Here is a 24229-nt window from a genome sequence, read left to right on the forward strand (position 1 = left end):
GGTTCACGGGATTAAGTGCATCTTTTTAATCGTATGTCTTTCAATCTGGAAACGCAGTATTGAAAATAAAATGCACGGCTGCGTCGCACATACTTGTTCTTATGGAAAAAGTTGTTTAGAATATGAAAGCTTTTCGAAAACTCATAAAAGAACATTTTTTGTATTAAATTATAAGAACTTTAATAAAAAAAACTTAAAATGTAATATAAAACTTGTTTAAAAATTACAAAAACATCTTTTTAAATAGTTTTTATCTACAAACGATGCCATTTTTTTTTTGTATAACAAAGAATTTTTAGAAAAAAAAACTAAAATCGTTTTTTGTGCACAAATTATCAAAAAACAACAACAACAAAAATAGTATGCAATTGTATGAATGCATAAGTATGTACTAGGCTTCAAAGGTAAATGCTTTAAGAGGTTTTAGGTGGTATAGAAAAATGTGTGTTTCTTAAAGATTTTTTTTTACTGAAAAAAAGGTATTGGTATAGATGTTAAGGTGTGGTTACAAAAATTTTCATAAAAAAAAAACTATTACAAAAAGTCATGTACAGTGAATTTTTGTAAGCAGCTTGTAAAAACACCTGTGGTAATCTTTTATTAAACACCTAAAGCTATGATTACACGTTCAACGCAATCGGTCAACGCGTTGGCTCTCTGAGGTAAAAATGACGTCACAATCTGTCGCAAGAGTGTCACGTCGCGTCGTGTGATAGTCAACGAAAACTGCTGTCATTGCGTTGACGGGTACGATGACACTCGCGTTGACCCACATTTTTGGGTCAACGCATTGACTATTTTCGATGACCGTGTAATCTCTCTGTCAATGCCATTGGGACGCGTTGACAGGGTTTTAGGACTGGGTGTCATAGCAATGACCCTGTTCCAGCGTTGACGGGGCTGAATTTAATACCGTGTCATCGTTTCAGATTGATATTGTTTTTTCTATATAAATGTGATGAAAGTTGGATTGCGAACATTTTTTGTAGGGCGATTTTTGAAAAAAAAAACTTTTCGGTATGGCCATGACATCAATGTTGGATGCAAACAAATTTTTTTTTTTCAGAAGATCAAAAACCATTTGTATATTCTAAACCACATTTTAAGACCATAACCAATAACATCGGGTGCCGCGTTTTTATGCTTTAAGCGTTTGAAGGTGGTCATATTGATTTTTTTTCGATTTTTTTTTAAATCAAATGTCGAAACTTTTTTATTTTTTTTTTTTTTTTTTGTCTAATTTTTCGACAAAACTTTATTAATTTTGCATTAATATTCGTTCAACAATCTTATCAGAATTCATTTAAGACTTTTATCTTAAAAGTGCATTGTGCATATCTCGAAACGAAATATTTACATTTGAATGCAACCATTAAAACAAATTTTCGTTTAATTTTTCTATGAGAGTTTTTTTTTAAATCTCATTTTGTCCGCTTTTTACTTGCGATATGGGTACTATAGGGCAAGTTTAGGATTCGTAAAAAAAATCGAACTCGAGATAACAATTTTACATGACATTACGATGATGGAGAATGCCAAACCGGCAACTCTGTCTGTCTGTATGTACCTCGAGCTACAGCCTAAACTATTCGAGTGGTTTTGTTCAAACTTGGTAGTTAACAGTTTTGGGTGATTCCCTAGAGGACAAATTAAAATTATTTTTTTTAGGACCAAAACTAACGGTACCTGTCATATAACGGGAATAGAAAAGTTATTTTTTTTTCAAAAACGGCTCTAACGATTTTGGTTAAAATTTTTGAGTGTAGTATTACACATAAGAGCCAACTTTCCAAATAAAAAAATATTTTTTTACCATTATTAACGGTACCTGTCATAGAACGGTTTTTTTTGATTTATGAATATCTCGTTCAAGGCCGCCCCGATTTCAACGAAAATTTTTATACAAAAGCGTCTAGGTCATATTAAAATTTTAGAAAGTTTTCAAAAAACTCATTTTTGGATTTTTAAAAAATATTTCAAAATATTTTTTGAAAAATCAATTTTTTGAAAACGCGTTAATGAAAAATTTTGAAATTTCGTTTTTATGAAATTATTTCTTCAAAATGGCATACCAATTTTTTTTTTAAATGTTAGAAAATTTGTATATATAAAAAATTATTTTTTAAAAAAACGGCTTTAACGATTTTCGAAAATTTTTTTCTAAAAATTCCTTTTTATACAAGAAGTAAACTGGCATACTTGGTTTTTTGTGAAAGATCATTTAAAACGGTATTTAATTAATTATAAAAACAGATTTTATTTTTTTTAATTTCTTGAAAATATCAAATTTTAAATTTTCTTAATTTTCTTGAATAAAAAGTTTTAACATTAGAGTAACTTTAAGCATAAGAGCAAGTACGTGTGACCCCAGTAGTGCATTTTATTTTGTTTACAAAATATTTTTGGAAAATTTAAATTTTTGCTTTGTGTCAAACCGTGTGATCGACAAAGTTTTGCGAGTCGCAACGCGTTGACACTGCTATGTAAACGTCACGTTGACACACCTGCGGGTCAACGTAATTTAGGACAACATTGACGCAATAGTGTCAATCGTGTTATATTCAATGTTTTATGCATTGACACTGTGAACGTTGACGGTGAGATGACAGAGAGAATATGGAATTTTTCTTGACGTCCGAGAGTCAACGCGTTGACCGATTTCGTTGACCGTGTAATCATAGCTTAAAAGCTAAAATAGACACAACCTTATTTCTTACAAGAACTTCAACAAAACTGTCTAAATCAAATCAAATTTTGTTTCCTTCACCATTTTGACTTATGTACATATCCCAATATAACGTTGTGACATAATTTTTGGTTTTTGGGTTATGTTGAATTCTTCAACGAAATTCTTTTTGTTGGTTTTTTTTTTTACATTACTCAATAATTATTATTTGTATTTAACTTAGTAAACCGTACTGTATAAAACAAAAGGAATCAGATCCGTATACCAGATAATCAAGTACCTACCTATTCAACTCTGACAAATGAGACTATTGTGAATACATTAGAATAAGTTTGCTTGATTTTATTTTTTTAATTTCAAATATGCACATTGGTTTGACAAGTCAATTATACTAGCATATTACCTGACCGAAAAGTATAGAAATTCCATTAGCATGCCGGCACGACAAGCCACTTACGTAAATCACTTAAAGCTCTACTTTTGTGATCGATATAAATGACAATAGAGGATCAGAATGAAAAAAAAAAATAGTTAAAACCAGTAAAAGTCAAGTTAGTCTTTTTTCCAAGCTTAGGTAAAGTGCGATCCGCCTTTCTTTTTTATGATCTGACAAAAAATAGTCTCAAGTTAATTGAACCAATTGATCAGAAATTAATTCAAAAGATATATATGTTAGCAGCGGCGTGCGCGTCAACTTCAGCCAACAACAACAACAAAATCAGAAAAAAAAAGGTCAAAACAACTTAATAGCGATTCAGCAAAGTAATAAGTAGTGTTATGTATTTGCATATTATGAATTTCATTTGGCTGGCGTGATGACGATGACGCCGTCATCCGTCGGCGGCGACTACAGAGCTCCCCCCTTGTGTCCGTTCGTCTTCATTATATCGACGAACGCAAGTAAGCTTTCTCGCACGTCTACGTCTCACGTGCCTTGTCTAAACGCACATGTGAAGTTCAAATTATATGCGTGTAAATGTTTTGTATACATATATACGTATCGAAAGAGAGAGAGCGAAATTTTTCATGTGATTGTTTTTTGGAGCTTTGAAAAAAAGCTTTTATCATTTTTAGCAGCTCATTAAAATACTTTAGTGCCACATCATGCAGATAAGATACAGATTCATTTTTCGGCAATTTCTTAAGGAAGTAAGACTCACATACTTTTGTCTGGAATCAATACATACTCATTCATAGACGATAAATTTTTTTCAATCGTAAATTGATTATTGGACTTTTAGCTGACACACCTACAATTAATCAATTTGTTTTTTTTTTTTTTGTTTTGCAAATTTTAAAGTTGTTATCAGAGGTAAAGGAAATAAAGTCGGGAATTTTAGAGTCTTACCTTTGGACGTATTCATCAAGAAAAAATAACTGAAATATTGTAGACTTATTGCGAATTTCTCAGAACTGCGATAAAAAACAAAACAAAAAAACCCATTTTGTAGTATTCGTATTTCTAACCTTTAGTTTTTGAAAAAAGGTCAAAGAAGGGGTTTTGAACTTTAAAGGCCAAACATGAATTAAACACTTTTTGAACAGCTATCTCAAAACACGGAAATTTACAAGCAAAGGTCTACAACGCATCGAGTAGCATTTTTAATTTCTAAAGATAAATTTAATGCCAATGATGACAGCATTGTCTATTAAAAATAAAAATATATTTTTTCATTTGCATATTCAAGTTTAAATCTATTTTTAGGTTTTAGTTTAGTGTCGTAGGGTATGGTATAAAGAAATGGAAACTTTTATGATGAAAACTTGTTCGTGAAGAATAAAATAAACTAATTTACTCACGAGCCGTCGTTTAACTATGACGTATGAGACTTTTATGAATATTTTAAGAAAAATTTCCATAAAAACCTGAAAAAAAAATTAAATAGGCTTTTTGAATTGGATTGACAACAAAACTTACAGACGTAAACTTTGCTCACGTCATAGTAAAGTTAAAATCTTGTGTAAGATTTTTTTTTATCAGAAAATGTGTACTTTGATAACAGGATTTCAATTAAGGAATATTTAGATTCTTGGTCTGGCAAGTATAACTCAATACAATCTAGTAAAAATGATACAATCGTGCTCTTATACTATTACTGGTTTGGTTCAATAGACTGTTAGATAAACTAGTTGTATCCAGTAACGTACTAAGCTTGCATTGTTCCGCTTATTGCATGTAGATATTAGCTTCCATTTTAGCATTTTATATAGGTAGGGTAAGGTGGTATAAGAGTGCGCATTTTAGACAAAACACCAAATAAAACAATAACAAAAAGAATTTAACTACTTTTTTTATATATAGTTTTTAGTTTATAATCAAAGCAACGAAAAAAACTTAAAACTGGTAACAAAAATGTATTAATTCAATAGTTATAAACAAAATACCACACTAGGTAATTTGCGCACTCTTATACAAACTATTGTGTAAGAGTGCGCGGCTTAGTTTGTAAGAGTGCGCAGCTGCTTACAGGTGTAAGTTCGCATAAAAGTCGCAAATAAAACTGCCTATCTTTAAATAAACAGAGTATTTTTCAACCCATCACTCCTTGTTTATTAACAATTAATTTAGTCTTCGATTAATGCTTCCGAGAAAATTTCAATATTTCCTAGTTACTTTCATTCTCTTGTTTTTTTTAAAACTTGTATTTGGTTTCTTTTTAATTGGAATTGCTTTTTCTAGCTGCTGTTTGCTGGTATATGGACAAATGCCAGTTATTTTGAAGCCTTGGATAGCATTTACTGCTCTTTTAACCCGCGCACTCTTATACATCATCATGGTGCGCACTCTTACACGTCCAGACATGTAATCGAAGAATATATATGTATTTCACAATGCACTTTATGACCAATCTTACGTGTTACTTAAATGTTTCTTTTTGTCGACTTTTCAATGTCCCATACTTTGTTTATTGTTATTTTTTGTTGTTAAGCGGAAAATTTAATTTGTTTGGCAAGAAAAATATGAAAAAAAAAAGTGCTAAAAAACTTAAACTTAACTAGCACCTCTGTTTACAAAGACATTTACATGAAATTTTGACAGCAGATCAAACTCACTTAGATCTTTCCAAAATAAGTGCATTCAGTCTTATATTCCCTTTCAAACCGTAGAAAATCGCTGTGCGCACTCTTATCAACCGCGCACTCTTATACCATCCTACCCTACAACATTTTAAATGGTTTAAAACCATGATACTTCTTAAATCCTTTAACATTTTCTTATATAATTTTGAGATCCTAACCTTCTAAACGGCCAAAGCAATCGATTTAAAACCAAGAATCTTTTTTGTAGAACGTTGGGGCCCCACAATAATACTTCTTGCTTATTTTAAAATAATGCATATATTATTAGAAAAAGAACTTATCTTGTCCGTTTGATTATTATAATTTTTCAATTTGTTACAAAATTAAGAATAAAAAACGAATTTTTAATGATTTTCTCACATTTAAGACCTCGAAATCTTTTAAATCTGTTAAAGGCCTTTGTTGTAGACTATAGAGCATTCAATTTCATACAAAAATATGTAAATAAATTTGCAAAGAAAAGTCAATTGATAACAAATAAAATCTACCACTGGGTCGCACAAACCTGCTCTTGGTGTTCAAGTTGCTAAAATTTTTAAGAGTTTTTATAAAAAAACTAGCTGACCCGGCGGACTTAGTTCCGCATTTTTCTAGTATTTATTTCCAATTTTTGGCTTTGTAATGTGTTAACCTTTTCCAATATAAAAAAATCGGGCCACAACTTGATATATGGGGCACAAACATTAAATTGTATAAAGTATTAAAAAAAGCAAACCATTTGTTTGACAGCTATTATAATTTATGTATCTTGTATGCAAATAGTAAAAAAATGTTTTTAAAAACAAAATCGTATGTGTCTCGACCTCCTTTCAATCACTTACAATCGCTACTAAAATTTGATATTTTTTGGCTATTTAGGAAATTCAAACAGTAGAAAAGATTCCGTCTTAATTCTATGCATACGTCTAAATATTAAAATATTGTATTATTAAATTGTTAGTAGAAACAACTTAAACAAATTTTAAGTTTCAGTTTATCATACCAATTTTCAACTGTGAGATAGCTTAGTGGTTAACAATTTTAATTGAGGATATAACATTTTAAAGATTTAAATCATGTTTGTTTTTATTAGCCTTGAATATGAGCTCTTTGAATCCCAAATACTGAATTTGCTCATAACTTGACAGCAGCGCAACGTACCAGGTCCAACTATAAAACAAAACCTGTCTCGAATGAACCTTATCAAACGCAAAAAATTTCATAAAAGTCTATACAGCTGCTCGGACTCCAAATATGGAATTTAACTATAACTTGACAGCAGCGTCAAGTCTCTCGAACTTCATATATGGAATATTTGCCTATAATTTAACAACAGCGCCACCTACCGCATACAATTATAATTTACAAAACATGGATGGACCTTATCACACAAACGAACTTTCACAAAAATCTGTCAAGTCTTTCGGACTCAAAATATGAAATTTGTCTATACATACTTTGGCAACAGCGCCACCTACCGGGTCCAATTTATGAAACAAAACATGTTCCGAATGAATTTTATCAGACAAAAAAAATTTCACAAATTCTGTTCAGTCGTTCGTTCAAAATATGCAATTTTCCTTAAACTTGACAACAGTGCCAACAACTGGGTCCAATCATGAAACAAAACTTGTCTCGAATGAACCTTGTCATAACACAAAATTTCACAAAAATCTGTCCAGTCATTCGACCCCACCTATGGAATTTGCCTACACTGAGGGAAAAAACGCAACTTAAAATGTAAAACGTTCAACGTTGATTTAATGTTGAAAAAACTAACAGGAAACATCTTTAAATTAAAATTGAAACAACGTAAGAAATTTTTTTATTTTTGTCGGACTTCAGCTTATGTTGCATTTTATCACCCTTATTTTCAACAGCGAGATAGAACGTTGCTGCATTCGCCTGGAGATCCAAGAGTTGTAGGTTCGATCCCCAGTGGCTGTTAATTTTTTTATTTTTTTTTTTTAATAAATTGATGCATTTTTTCAAAGTTTTATAACGGCAAACCACTTTAAACTAACGATGTTCCACTTTGATTTTAAAATTTTCATCATCAACGCAAAATCATTCCGAAAAATAGTTGAGTCAATGTGGTTTTCGTTGATTTTAAGTTGTTTTTTCCCTCAGTGTATAACTTGAAAACAGCGCCACCTACCGGATCATATTTTAAAACAAAACCTGTAACGGATAGACCTTATCACATACACAAAATTTCACAAATATCTGTACAGTTATTCGACCCCAAATATGGAATTTGCCTATAACTTGACAGCAGCGCCACCTACCGGGTCACTGAGCCAAAAAACAACGTAAAATCAATCTAAACCACTTTGAATCAATGGAAAATCACTACATTTTTAGCCTAAAGTGGAAAATGATTGAATCAAAGTAGCACACTTTAAATCAAAGTTGTTCACACATTAAATCAAAGTTGTTCACACATTAAATCAAAGTTGTTCACACATTAAAAAAATTAAAAAAGTAAAACTGGCATCTGCTGGGGATCGAACCTGCTATACCTGGATTGACAAGCTTGTGCTTTACCACTGTGCCATCTCACTTATAAAAATTGATGTGACAAACTGTAAGTTAAGCATAGGACGACTTTTTAGAAAATTAATGAATATATTTTTCACCATTGATTCAATGTAGAACGGATTAAAAATTACTATGCGTTTTTTCTCTGGGTGGTCCAATTATAAAACAAAACCTGTTTCGGATGGAGTTTTTCACATACATTTCACACAAAATATCAGAAAAATCTGTCTAGTCGTTTAAGAGTAGGGTCACAAACAAACGCACAGGAGAAATATATACAATAGATACAAACCATAACTCTGATTGATGACACCTTGCATAATGGTGTACTTTTGTTGATCGTTTAACTTTGACACATTGGTTTGCACAAATATTTGCCTTTCGCGTTGTATTTCTGATCAAGAACATCTTGGTCTGCGCGATTTGGAACAACCAATCCTAACAGTGCCAATGCTTTGCTCGCAATAATCAAACACGTGTCCTCAATGAAGATCAGAGATTGAATATACATTTTATTTGTGCAGTCCATATGTGGATATAATGACACAAGACGAATAATTATTTGTTTCACTCAAAATCAGGCTTTTTTAATTATTTTGAAAGCTTTACAAATTAAGCTTGGTTAACATTTTTAGAAAGCGAGAGTGTTTTTTTACTCGTACAAATTGACAGCTATGCAAAGATGCGAGGAAAGGTATTATTTTTTTTTTGATACAAACCATCTACATATAAATACCTTTCAAACAAAAAAAAAATTACCAAAATCGGACCAGCCAAACGCGAGTTTATCGGCCACACACACTAAACGAACTCATTTTTATATATAAGATTTAGAAAATTTATTTGAAAAAAAAAAAATCTTTTTTAATGGATAAAAACAACATGTTAAATAAAATGAAGCTCCAAAACAAATGCAATTTGAAAAAAATTCCAATCGTTAGAGCCGTTTTTTTCTTATAATTAATAATTTTATAAATAATTTTTTGAAAAAAAATCATATATGAGACATGGGACACTGTTGGCTTAGGACAAAACATATATATTGAGTCATATGTGACTCATTGGACAGTTAAATTGTTAAAATAAATTTGGTATGCCATTTTGTACAAAGTATACTAATCAACATCTAAAACAAAATTTTTCAAAAAAAAATAAATTTTCAAAATACCTACTTTTAAATATCGAAAAAATATTTTTTTCAAAATTTTATTTTTGATTTGTATTATAATTATATAAATGCTTTTATATGAAAAATTTCGTTGAAATTAAAGTAGTTGGCAAAAAAATTCACTAGAACTACAGAATATGAAAAAAGCGGTTCTATGGCAGGTATCGTTAAAAATGATTTTCCAAAAATAATTTTTTTTCATGGAAAGATAGACCTTGTCTAAAAACTACTATTTGAATTTTTTTACGAAAATCGTTGGAGCCGTTTTCGTAAACTTTTTCGAAATTTTTGTATGACAAGTTAACCGTTATTTTTGGTCCAAAAAAATTAATTCCAAAACCCCTCTAGAGTCTGTTTCAAGTTTGTAAACCTACTACACTACCTAATATTTTAGTTTAGTGCTTACCTAAACCATTAAATAAACTTACCGTTAAAATAATGTATTAAATTAACTATGTACTTAAAAATCTAGTACCTATTGGTTCTTCCAAATTAGTTTGTGACACACATCATGTGTAGAGCAATAATAAATTAAAGCTTCTATAAACTTCTCCCTGTTCACTTTGATTATCTTCTGAGTTCATAGTTTTCTTACACAGATTTTGGACTTAGCGCCCAACTAAATCCTTCTGAGGTTTCCCTCACCAATAATCTCACCATCAAAGACAAATGATCCAACGTAATGTGTCGTAAGTATACCTACCACCCAAAGTCCCAAATGCAAGAAACAGTTTGCATTTCCGTTTAGCACATTAATGTAACAATAAAAATGAATCCATCCAATTAATTTCAAGTTGTTTAATTTAATATCAATTTAAGATAGTTAATAATATTTTTTTTTGAAAAATTACTTTGAAAAAAATATTTGTTGATACATAATGTATTTCAATTTTCTACTTTAAATGGCTTTTCAATCCCCGAACCAATTTCATGAACACCCTTTTTGTTTTAATTAAATGCATAATGCACTTTCTGTTTATCTGCAATGATAATCATAATCATAATAAATAACCCATATAAGTGCCTTGTAATAAATCAACAAAGAGATGATATCAAACTGATAAGTCACACTTATTTATTATTAATATTACTCTACTAATAAAAAAAAAATCCCAATTATTTATTACTGGATAATTTATGATTTAATCCAAATCATTTAGTCAAATAAAATAGGTATAACTTCATACAAGTAGGCACATCTACAAAAAAGACATATGATTATTATTATTTGTTCTCTGATGTAACCAGTAGGAATCTTGTTGTTATACTAATTTAGTCGGTTTGTTTACAATTAGCGTCTGATTAGGTCTTATCGCTCTAATAAATGTTTTTTTATTTTTTGTTTATGTCAAGTGAAAAGTTTTTTGTTTTTTTATTATTGCAGTGCAATGTTAATTGAGTGCATTATAGCACCAAACACCAACAAACAGCTTTAATTAAGATTATCTCTTAGTGACAAGTTTTTTTTTGGTCTTTTATTTTGTATATTAAACTCACTTCACATAAACAAATTGAAATTAAACTTGAACTTCAAGTTCATGGTTTTTGTTCATTTTTTTAAGTTCATATTGTTTTGTTAAGAATTGTATGGAAAAATTTTAAAGTATGGCAGGTGTGATAGTTGTTTGAAAGCAAATTAATAATTTTTGACTGGAAGACTTTAAATCGGGTTTAAGAACATAATACATTATACTCCAATTAAGTAGATGTAAGCTACCTATTCTTAACCCACCAAAACGCATAGAAATGATAGCCATTTATCAGTATAATAATGATTTGTTTGTTAAAAATTTGATAACTGTTGTATCGCTGGATTCAAATTGAGAGCTAATCCTTTAAATTTTTCAATCCTTTAAATTTTCAATCCTTTAAATTTTCCTGGACAACATGGCGTTAATATTTTTCGATAAATCATTCGAATTTGTGCAAGAATATTACTAAATTAATCACAACATCGTATTAATTTTAATGGTAAAATTCATTGATTTTATCAGAACAATATTTTACCGGAGAGTTCCGTTTATTTTACCAAAACAATTCCATCAATTTCATCTTACATTTTGTTGACTTAAACGGCTATCCATCCATCTATTTAACTGAGATAACTCATATATTTTACTAAAGCATCATGTTAATTTTACGGGAACGACACGTTAGTTTAACATGTTACTTTAAATAAAGATCCAATAAATCAAGGAGTTCATAAAATGAAACCGCCAGTTTGGTTATTTTAGAATATATCTACTCTTTGAGTGCGCATATAATATTAGCAACTGGTTTAGGTATTTTATTAAGTTTTCCACTTAATGTGAATGGGCTAAATAAAAACTATACCAATCTCTTTTCCAAGATGGCGGCTGTTCCCAACCTCCAATTATCCCAACAAATTGACTTTTATGATAAGGACAACCACCCGAACACATTCCATGAAAAAAATTTTGTCCCGCGAAAAATGCGATTTAATTTACTAATTTCCCTGGGCTATATTTCGTAAAAGAAAATCTACTCTTGTTTCTTTCCCTTAATTTCACCTTGAAACTATACAGTCAATAACATAATGTTATGTGTACACTGTACACCACCTCTGCTCTAAACCTCCAATAGATTTCAATTTCATGCGAGATCTATAACTTTCAGTTGAGCATCACAAAGCAGCAAAAAGGAGGATTCATCTTATTCATGACTTCACTTGAGCGATACCCATTAATTGATTTCATCACCATAATTTATTTCTTTCAGCACTATTTGATGAAATTCAAATGACCTTGAATTATTCAGTAAACCTAAAATAATATGTCAAAAATTTTAAATAGTCATAATTCAAAAGACCTATCACAATAGTTTATCACTGTTGCATCATACACTTTTTCGTTTGCACCTTAGCCGTTTGAACTTCTATAACACTGGTCAACAAGGTTTTTGTTACAGACATCAAGACATACTTTTCTATAGGTTTTTTGGGTGCTGAGCTCGAATCTGGAGTCAGAACAATTCTATCACATCACGTTTTTGAGATAATCCCGTTAGAAAATCGAAAATGCCGCTTTTTACCAGTTTTCGAGATTATTTCTTAGCTTTGGTTATTTGTTTTAAAAAAATTTGTAACGGTTTCTAGTAGAACTAAATCTTGTCTTTCTAAATCCGTTTAAATCTTTTAAAAATTTCTTTTCTTCGTTGAGAAATCTGAAGTTGAAATCAACGTGTTTGGTATATCTTATGTTTATTTACTTTTAATAGCGAATCTCAAAAAGTTCTTTGCCAATCGCTTTCAAATTTTGACACAACGTTCTATTTTGAATCTTGCAAGTTTTTATATCTGCGAAAGTGGTGAATCGCGGTGAGATACATCAAAGCGTGACTGTGTCAGATAAGTTATACTAAATAATTACTAGTGAGAAAAATATAATTTTTTTCTTGTTAAAAACAAGACAAGAACTTAATGGAATGTAAACGAAACGTTGTGTCAAAATTTGAAAGCGATTGGCAAAGAACTTTTAGAGATTCGCTATTAAAAGTAAATAAACATAAGATATACCAAACACGTTGATTTCAACTTCAGATTTCTCAAAGAAGAAAAGAGATTTTTAAAAGATTTAAACGGATTTAGAAAGACAAGATTTAGTTCTACTAGAAACCGTTACAAATTTATCTAAAACAACTAACCAAAAGCTAAGAAATAATCTCGAAAACTGGTAAAAAGCGGAATTTTCGATTTTCTAACGGGACTATCTCAAAAACGTGATGTGATAGAATTTTTTTGACTTCGGATTCGAGCTTAGCACACCAAAATCCTATAGAAAAGTATACCTTGGTTTCTGTAACAAAAAAAAAGTTTAATTTTGTTGACCAGTGTAATTATTATATGGCACACCTCTTTTATTATTTTCTTTTTTTTTTCAACTCTGACGAAGGCTTGTCTTTGACATATTCCCCCTTCCTTGTTTACTCTCCGAACTTGTTATGAGTGCAACACTATTTTTGTCGATAGTGTTGCTCACGTTTCAAATCTGCTGAAGATAGAAATGAAAGCGACAAAACGGCGCCACAAACACTAGCAAACTAACTCAACATCAGCAACATTCAGCCAGCAGAGCACCAAAGTAGCAACACTCTATTTCTATCAAAGGGGCGAACAACATTCTTTACAATGTAAAACGAAAAATCGTAATCCCCGCACAAATGCCGGTATTTCCCTTTACCTCTCACCTACCCTTCGATTACCATTCTTTCTTGCTTAGTCATTTTATCGATGGAATGGAAATAGAGTTTCACCACAACAAAAACAAAAAAACTCAATACGACATTGCATCAAGCTGATTGGTTCCAAGCGAAACGAGCCTCCGTGAATGACGTCACGTAATCATGCTTCAGAATACGAAATGGAAATGACCTTTAAAACATAATATATAAGGAACACACAAAAAACACCCGCCGCACGGTTGTCCAAAATGACTTATCTCGTTGCAAAAATCATAACTTTTGAACGGATTGAGTTAGCGGTACAATTTTTTTTTTTATTTGAAGGACATTTCTAGGGCTGTTATACCAATGAATTTCAATAAAATTATTTCACAGGGTGTTTCGGAATCATCGGCCAAAAACAGATTTTCTTTAAAAAAAAAGTTTAAATTAAAATTGGTATGCCATTTTGTAGAAATCACTAATCCACATTTAAAAACAAAATTTCAAAAAAATACAATGTCCCGTTTTCGAAAATTTTATTTTTCAAAAAAAAATTTCAAAATTTTTTTAAAAATCCAAAAATTATTTTTTTTTAAATTTTATTTTTGGCTTATATTTGAGTTATATAAGTGCTTCTTCACAAAAAGTTTCGTTGAAATCGAATAAGCCGTTTTGGAGAATATCGGATTTGAAAAAAAAACGGTTTTATGGCAGGTACCGTAAAAAATCCATTCGGTTCCATTCATTAAGCCGAATAGGGTATGTGTACCAATCAATTGTTGATTCAAAATAAAAATATTTAGCTGCGCATGCTTGCGCACTGCCGAGATTTTGTACTTTGAAAAAAAATGAAGGCAGAAGGAACAGATTTTCTTTAAAAAAAATGTTTAAATTAAAATTGGTATGCCATTTTGTAGAAATCACTAATCCACATCTAAAAACAAAATTTCAAAAAAATACAATGTCCCGTTTTCGAAAATTTTATTTTTCAAAAAAAAATTTCAAAATTTTTTTAAAAATCCAAAAATTATTTTTTTTGAAATTTTATTTTTGGCTTATATTTGAGTTATATAAGTGCTTCTTCAAAAAAAGTTTCGTTGAAATCGAATAAGCCGTTTCGGAGAATATCGGATGTAAAAAAAACCGTTCTATGGCAGGTACCGTTAATAATGATTTTCCAAAAAAATTTTTTTCATTAGAAGATAGACCTTGTTTTCAAACTTACATTTGAATTTTTTAAACAAAATCGTTGGAGCCGTTTTTGAGCAATTACAGCTTTACTGAAATTGGTGTATGACAAGTACCGTTATTTTTGGCCCAAAAAAATTAATTCCAAAAACACCTCTGGAGGGTCTCCAAAAAATGCTACATACCAAATTTGAAGTCAATCGGTCCATCCGTTTAGGATGTAGATCCTTATACAGACAGACAGACAGACGGACTTCCGGGACCAACTTTTTTGGCATTCTCTATAATCGTAATATCATGGAAAAGTGTAATCTGAACTTTTTTTAGATGTGAATTAGTGATTTCTACAAAATGGCATACCAATTTTAATTTAAATATTTTTTTTTTTAAGAAAATCGGTTTTCGGCCGATGATTCCTAAACACCCTGTAAAACAATTTTCTTGAAATTCATTGGTGTAACAGCCCTGGAAATTTCCTTCAAATTAAAAAAAAAACTGTACCGCTACCTCAATCCGTTCAAAAGTTATGATTTTTGCAACGAGATAAGTCATTTTGGACAACAGTGCGCCGCCGCTTGTATTCAAATTGTTCTGCAAAGTATCACGTAGTCCTCAATGGGTTTTTTTTCTTGATTGTGCGTCAGCAACAGCATAAAATACCACCTACACCTTTTTGATAGAACGTTGGTGGAACAGGCTCATAAAGATTTTAGATTTTTGTTATTTTTTGTCAGCAAAAGAGTTGTCTATGTGTGTGTGTTTTAATGGAGTTAATATTGTGGTTTCAAACTTTCACCAGTTGCTGAGACAAACTGGATTTCAATTTCAACTGATATCTCTTAAATTACCACTAAAGAGATTTTAACTTGTTTCACTTAATGCTGTAGCGAAAGAGAGTTATCAATATCAGTTACCTACCAACCAGTGGATGTTTGAAGAGTTGACTTATTTCACCACAGAAGACTTCGAGTTCAATATAGCTAGCTGCTATGAATCATAATTGCTGGAAATAGCATTTTTGTATTTATTATATTTTACATCTGCTGAACAGTTTTCAATATCCCATATGGTCTAGTGGCTAGGATATCTGGCTTTCACCCAGAAGGCCCGGGTTCGATTCCCGGTATGGGAAATTTTTTTTATAATAATTGTCTTGATTTTTTTTAACTTTTGTTGAGTTAAGTTCAGAGCCGTTCAGTCTTTTGCGTTAAGTGAAATTTTTTCAATGAAGAATTGATAATAATGTTTGTTTCTATATTTCTATATTATTGATATATTAATCTACTGTGATTTTTAATGTCCAGTAACCAGTACATAATGTGTATCGTAACATAAAAATTGTCATTAGAGGGATTTTTGTTTAAGTAAAATTCGGTTTTGTGAGAAATATTTGGAAAATTATTGTGACAATTTTGTGCCACGGCCACCACAGAACTTATTAAAGTTGAGGAAATTCCTGTTAGGGACATTTCAAATTTTGATATTCAGTCCTATTCTGAATGAAAAGTCCCGGAGAAATATGTGTTCGAGAAATGGGCTCCCAATCAAAAATCTTCCATAAATGTTACTCTCTTTTTGCCTTTTCATCATTTAGTTAACGAAAAGAAACGGCGAACCCCACAGGCGGATCACTAGTGTGAAGCAGTAACGTGGGAAGGTTATGATCCCCTCGACATCGAGATCATAACAGCGCTGAGAAAAAGGAAGAAGAAGAAGTTAACGAAAAGAAAACAAACTAGATTTTTTTTTATTTGGAAGCCTTCTCCCGAACACATTTCCGCGGGAGTTTTCATTCAGAATAGTTTTTCCTTAAATTATGAAATTTTTTTTTAACATAACCTCAAAAATATTGAGAAAAATTTCAGAATCTAATGTTTTTTTTTTTTTTTTTTTTGAAGTGAAAACTTCTTTAGTTTCGTAGTGATTTGAAACAAGATGAAACGAAAACGCGACACGAACATTCAACTTGTTATAAGTTTTTTGTTTTAGTAGATAGATAGATAGAGAATGAAATTTGTACTGTAGATAGGTAATTAAATAAACTATAATTGTGCAAAATTTCATTTATTTTTAATATTCAAAATCCTGAGATAACGATAAAAAGATGTTCTTTTTCTAAACACGTTATATATTTTGATCTAGGACACATGACAATTTTATTTAAGTTTAATACGCATGCTGATAATATTAACATTCATTTGATATATCAAAAACGTGAAAATACCACAAAACACGTATGGAGATCTGTTGCCAATGACCAGCCACCAGTGTAGGAACAGGAAGTACCGAAATCTCAGTTTTAAATTTCGAGATGGTTGACTTTAAAAAATTCTTACTTTTTTTGTAGGCATGGTAGAAACATGATTGAAAAGTCAAATAAAAGGTGAAATAAATAGCTTTCAGATGATTTAAAATTTATTATTTTTTTAATTTATTAGGTTGTCCTTGTCATATAAAAGATGTGGATTTAAAGGTGATGGAATAATTTTGAATTTTTTGAAAAAACTAGCCTAATTTGCAACTAAGAAAGTGGAAAAAACTGACAAAACCGGAATCAATCAAAGTACCGACTTCCAAAAAGGAAAAGGTATTCAATTCGTCTGTATTTTTTTGTGTTTGTTACCTTATAACTTTGGACTGAGTGAACCAATTCTTTTTGTATTGGAAAGCTGGTGGCTGCAGTGTCGTCATATTTCAATTTCATTTACCTACTCATTTTTGGTCATAATTTAGTTCTTTTTTTTTTTCAAAAATTATTTGCAACTAGAATTCAATATAGTCATTACCAGAAATATAAAATCCAGAAATTATGTTAGCGTGATTTGAAAAAGCAATTGTTTTGTGTACAGCTATCTTTAAAACCCTAAAAACTGTAAAGTGCTAGCAAATCTATTCGACATGTCTGACGATAATATAAACAAGACGACTGCAAATCATCTGATCAAAATGTGTTAAAAAAAAAAAAAACTCACATCTCTGTCCATTAAATACCTACTACAAAAAACTGAATAATTGAAGCACTTTCTTGCAGACAACATAGTAATTTTTGAAGAGCAATAGTTGAAAAAACTTATCTTAAACTTAGGCTAAAACCATTAATAAGGTTTAGAACTATACATTTTTTCGTCTTCATTCAAATTATGAGCACTTTATCTAGAAAAAAAATACCAAAATTTCAAAAAATTATGATTTATTTTTTTGAAATGAAAAAAAAAAACACAACCCTAAACCATTTTGACAATTTTTTTTTTATTTTTGTCGAAAAAAATTGTCAAAAATATTTCAAATTCATTCCGAGAAGATGTTATTTTTAAAAATAAAAACTAATTTTCTTGACATTCCAAGTTGTTTGTAAACACCCACCTACTCAAACACTTTAAACTAAAAACGTGTCCGAAAAAATTATAAAAATCAAAACAAGAAAACAGAAAAATAACAAATAAAAACTTGGCACGACTTAAAAGGGCAACTAATAATAATAGGAAGAGGCTTGTCAATCATAATCTATTCATAGTACCTTCAATTAATGGTTTGTGCCAAATTCTTATCAAGCCTCGTTAACAAGCCTTCCTTTAGACACATTTTTGCCAGAAGATTCATTTTAAATAAAAGAAAAAAAAATCTTTTAGCCAGCCTTGTATAATAGTGGAGTAACTAAAGATCAAAAATTGGCAATATTAGGGAACCCGGCCGAACAGCTTAGATTTTGATGATCTTTTTTTTTCAAACGTCGGTAATTAAAAATACTTTAAAGTCTATAAATTAAAAATTGCCGGTGTTGCCGTTTTAATTTTTTAAATTTAATTGAAGATTTTTGTGAACAAAAACAAATTTTTTTCAAAAAATTTTCTTAAATTTCATAAATTAATTGATGCCAAAAGATTGTCTAGGAAATTCAATCTTCCATAGTTCAAGCGATAGATGCAATTTTCTTATTAATTGACTTCAAACACAAAACAAAATATTTGAACACAACGGCAACACCTACAATATTAAAATATACATTTTTTAAAAGCTAGAAGCTTAGTCATAAATGTAAAATTAAAATTAAGTTAATTGAATGAACGGCTTTTGAAAGAATGGTAATTGAACTCAGATTTTTGAAAAAAAAAATTATTGAAAAAATTTTAACATGTCGTTTTTAAAACTTTTTCGTAATATAAAAAGCATTAATTTTCAAATGTTTTTGGCCACATTTATTATGATTTGGAATAATTATAAAAGGAAATGTCAAAATGTATTACGGTTTATGAAAAAAATTAAAAAGTATTTCATTTTCGAAGAACTTTTTTTAATAAAAGTTTTGAAAAAAAAATGTAACTTATTTTTTTTTTTTTCAACATTCATTCAACATCTAAACATAAAATTATTTTTTATTCATTTAATAACCCTTACTGTTGAAAATTAAATAGATAATTATTTCAATGCAAAAATTCAGTTTTAATAAAAAAAAACCATTGAAATTGAAGTAATTTTTCATTTTTTTTCAAAAGTGTGATATATTTTACCTTTTTTGCTTCGAAATTCAACTGTAAATATTTATGGCCAAAAATTTTTTTAAATAAATTCTTATTTTATTAGAAAAAGTTAGGAAAAAAGTCATTTTAAATTTTTCTAATAACATTTTTTTTTTTAATTCTGAGTTTGAGGACCATTTTTTCAAAAAGTCTTGATTAAATTTAGTGGATTTAAATTTAAGAGATAAGAATGAGCTTCTGGCTTTTTAAAAATGTATTTTAAAATATTGTGGGTGTTGCCGTTGTTTTCAAAATATTTTTTTTCTATCATTTGTTTTATGAAATTTAAGCAAAAAAAATGGTTTTGTTAAAAAAAAAATAATTTTAATTTTAAAAAACAATACGGCAACACCGGCAATTTTTAATCTATAGACTTTAAAGTATTTTTAATTACCTACGTTTGAAAAAAAAATCGTCAAAATCAGAGCTGTTCGGCCGGGTTCCCTAATAATTTGCTTTAGTTACTCTACTATAAGTTCGATTGAAGAATGATTCATACTTGCATACAAATTTTTACAAAAATTTCCATTACGTTGTATCTTTTAGATGCGTTTTAGCGAGGGAGTCATGTAGCATCCATATAGAAACTTCATAATTAAGATAATGAAATATGTAGGTATACACATGAATATAATCTCGAGACGTCAATTCTGTGGTATTTCGCTGTCGTCGAAGTTTTTTAGCAATAAAATTTAATGTGCCAATGGGTCGTATAAAATTACCTACAGTTCGTAAACTTACATTTTTAGATAAAGTTTTGCAAATTTATCTTATTTACTCAGCTTTAATGACAAAATATCCTACAACCATCCTATAAGAACACTATAAGAATCCTATAAGAACACTATTAGAATCCTATAAGAACACTATAAGAATCCTATAAGAACACTATAAGAATCCTATAAAAACACTATAAGAATCCTATAAGAACACTATAAGGATCCTATAAGAACCAATTTTTTTCAATGAATCTTATACCTTCCCCTTAAACTAGATACCATTATCGCAAATTGTTTGAAAAAATTTATCGAATTCAAATGATGCAATGCTCAGGCTGCTGATCGTAAGGCAGGCGAAAATACTTGCTCAAAAACAATGGCGGTGTGGCATGGATCACATGTGGTGGTGGGAGGTGTGTCCGTTCGTGCCAGAGCTCTGGTCACGGGTGTGCGCAGAGGCAGAGGCGCACAGACTTGCCAACAATTAATTTAAATTTTCCCCCGTACATATATATCGCAATTGAGTCACATGAATGAACGCATGGACGAGCCTTCTTGGGTGTACGAGTTTGTCTGTTGTGCGATGGATAAAAGTAGACTAGCTTCTTTGCCGCCGTTTCGGGCTGGCTGGCTGGCTGTCGACGACTTCTGGCTATATTTATAATTTTTTTTGCTCGCCAATGTTATTTGAAGGTCGGGCAACGTTCGTCACACAGTCAGTTGTCGTTTGTTGTCTGTTAACACGCTCACCACATGTAATTTGTGGTAGAAGCTAATTTTTTTTTAATTACCACATCTACAAAGATTTCTTGTTGATACTGATTTGTGATGAGAGTGTGTGAAATCTGAAATCTCTCCCAAGCTTCTTTCTATTTCGTCAGACACAGAGATTGATTTTTCTTTCTTCTCCTTATCCAAAAGGTTGGATGTGAATAGTGCAAACGTGAGAAGAGAGACGTGTTAATTGTTATTTTTTATTTATTTTTTAACGCCACGCTACACTAATTAAACAAATTTCCATTGGGAAAATAGAAAAAAGTTGACAGCACGATGACTGACACCGGGTGACTTTAGTTTACGGAACAAAATCTTTAACAACAACAAAAATTAATATAGAATGGGTGTTGCATTTTAAGTTGCACATTACAATAGGTTCGGTAATTGTGTCACATTACGATGATAATTGGTGGCGTTTAGCGAATACGATCGTTGTCGTTTATTATTCGTTTTATTTATGATGAATGAGCTGAGTGGTTTGAGTAGATAACATGAAAAAAAAGTAGGTACTATCTAGTGTTTATTATTTCTTTTCAAGTGCAAAAGTCATCAATCCACTATTTTAACTGATGTACTGCAACAATTGCTTGCAACAAGTGATTTGTTAATTGGAAATGATATGAACTTGCATTTCGTTTGATTGTTTGAAATGTTTACTATGCATGAATGTTAAACGGAATTGATGAAGCTTGACAGATGGGGGCGCCTTGAGAGATGCAACAAGATGAAATCTTGTTTTATTTACGATTCAAGATTTAATGAAGATTAAAAATTATAATACAAAATGGCCTCCAGTTATTGGCATTCTTTTTTTTTAACAGACAGATATAACATCAATTTAATTAGGAATGGGTAGTTATTTAGGTTAGTTACATACATTTTTCCCTGTAAGCCGAAGTTTTGAAAAATAAATTTAGAATTCTATTGATTCTATTAAAAGAGTCAGTAAAAAACGATAGGTAAATGATGTCCAAGAATGGTTTATAAGTTATCATTTTATAAGATTTTCAACATGTTGAAATCGAGTGCTCTTAAAGAAAATTGTTGGATAAAATCCTCTTAGAATTGAGTTATCCCGTTTTTTCAAATAATACTTAAATTTTTTAAAAGGTGCAATCGTCAATTTAATGGAATAAACACATATTCTAGTTTCTAAAAAAACAAGCTTGGAGAGATTTTTTTAACATTTGATAAACATTACAACTGTAAGCAACATATTTAAATTTTTTTAATGAACAATTATATCAATTGAAAGGTGAATGAATAGTAAATAAAAATGAACGGTTTGCAATATTTATTCTTAAAAAAAGAATCCGCATTAAGATCTAGAACTATGATTTAACCGGTCACTATGGTGTATGCGCAACATTTTCTTCGAAGAAATAATTGAATGATGTAATACAAAATTTTCTATTTTTCTTTTTTTTATGAATGAAATACAAACAGTTAACCTTGTGTTCTTGTTTTTGTTTTTTTTTGCATTCGAATCATTAAAAAAAATTTAAATATTAATATTTTTTAAATGGGATCGGGTCAAAATTCTGGCTTCAAAATTCTGCTTTTCAAAATTCTGCTTTTCAAAATTCTGCTCTTTTTACGAAAATTCTGTTTTTCAAAATTCTGCTTTTATACAATTCTGCTTTTCAAAGTTCTGCTTTTTAAAATTCTGCTTTTCAAAGTTCTGCCTGTATTATACTTGAACAAAAAAATTCTGCTAATTCTGTTTTTTTTTTTTTTTTATAGCATATGCGCTATACTAAAGAAAAATACACCTCATTAATGTAATTCAACGTTGGTACTTTCCTAAATTTTTTTGTTTAAGTGTCGCAAATATTTTTTTAAAATGCATAGACTGACTTTCTTTCAAATAAAATCTATAACTTTTTGGAACCGATGTTGTTTGATACAAAATATTCCTTTTCTTATTCAAAGTTTTGAATATTCATCTTTATTTGATAAATTAAAAAAATTTTGATTATTTTTGGAAATGTTTAGTATTAAAAACCTTTTCTTAATATTTTCAAATTTATTCATTTGACAAATTATGTAGGTAAGTAATCAATTAAGCAGAAAATTTTTCAAGAAGATGATTTTACAGAATTTTGCAAAAAATTAAAAAAGGGTTTGGAAAATGTTAAAAAGCGCGCGCTTTAATTTTTAATTTTTTGCAGAATTTTGAAAAGCAGGATTTTAAAAAACAGAATTTTGAAAAACAGAATTTTGAAAAGCAGAATTTTGAAAGCAGAATTTTGTAAAGCAGAATTTTGAAAGCAGAATTTTGACAAAAGAATTTTGACCCCGGCAGAATTTTGACCCCAACACTTTTTAAATATGTAATAAATTGTTTTTATATTATTTTTCTTCAAAATTTTCAATTTGATATTATGAAAAATCATTTATTAAAATCATTTATTAAAAAAAAATAAAGAAAAAAATGAGAATGAATCGTAAATGAATAAGAAAAAATGCTCAGGCATGAAAATGTGAGTGCTGCTGTTGTACTTCTATCGAAAATTAAAATTAGATGCCAAACGAAATTTTGGAGAGCTGCTGATAGGATCTTTTTCTCCGGTTTCTCATGAATCAAAATCATTGCTACTCTTTGCTAGATTAAGAAAAAAATACATATTGTTTGAAATATGCGGGTTCTTATGAAAACTTTTCTAACACTAAACCGTGTTTTTTTGTTAGTTTTGTTGGGTTCAACTGAATTTAGGGACAAAAAATCTAGCGTGGTAAATGTTACCTAATTCAGAAAGAACAATGTATTAAACTTGTGGTGTTTGGTTGTTTTTATCGATAAAAATTTTAAATTTATGTATTCGACCAATATTTAAATGCAATGCAGAGATTTAATGTAAAACTCTTTTTTTTTACCTAAATGTACGAATATCTGCCTAGCTTATTGTTATTATGAAGCGTTTTTATAGACGAAGGTTTTTGGAATTATTTTTTTAAGGCCAAAAACATCGGTAACCTCAAAATACCAATTTAGAAAAGTTTAATTATCTCAGAAATGCCTCTAAGGATTTTGATTACGAAATTCAATTCAATAACTACATTAACAGTTCCTATACCATTGGCCTGATTTTTCTTAAATTTTGTATTTCTGACTCTTTATTTTATTGATACTGATTGACTTGTATGGATCAAAATTCAAAAGTAAACCATTCAATATGAATGTGTTTTTTCTGAAATTTCTGTATTTCATTATATTGACTTAATTATTTCATACATCTGTTGTTAAATCTTTGAAACTTCCGCCAAGAATTTTGAACTATCATAAAAACATCTTAAATCATAATCGACATTACTTCTTAAACAATCCGAATTAATAGCTTCCTGTTTCTCAATGTAAATAATTTGAAAAAAATAAAAAAAATATCTACAT

General features: G+C 29.8%; 1 protein-coding gene and 1 non-coding gene across 2 annotated transcripts in view; both read left to right on the forward strand.

Annotated features, from left to right (window-relative positions):
- Positions 1 to 24229, forward strand: part of LOC129907079 (RING-box protein 2) — a 92273-nt gene that overhangs the window by 54345 nt on the left and 13699 nt on the right. The gene's annotated exons all lie outside the window — the stretch shown is intronic.
- Trnae-uuc (transfer RNA glutamic acid (anticodon UUC)) lies at positions 15886 to 15957 on the forward strand. Its single transcript has one exon. It is a non-coding gene; the product is annotated as a tRNA-Glu (tRNA).

The sequence above is a fragment of the Episyrphus balteatus genome, chromosome 1 (assembly GCF_945859705.1).
Source record: "Episyrphus balteatus chromosome 1, idEpiBalt1.1, whole genome shotgun sequence".
NCBI classification, from domain to species: Eukaryota; Metazoa; Arthropoda; class Insecta; order Diptera; family Syrphidae; genus Episyrphus; species Episyrphus balteatus.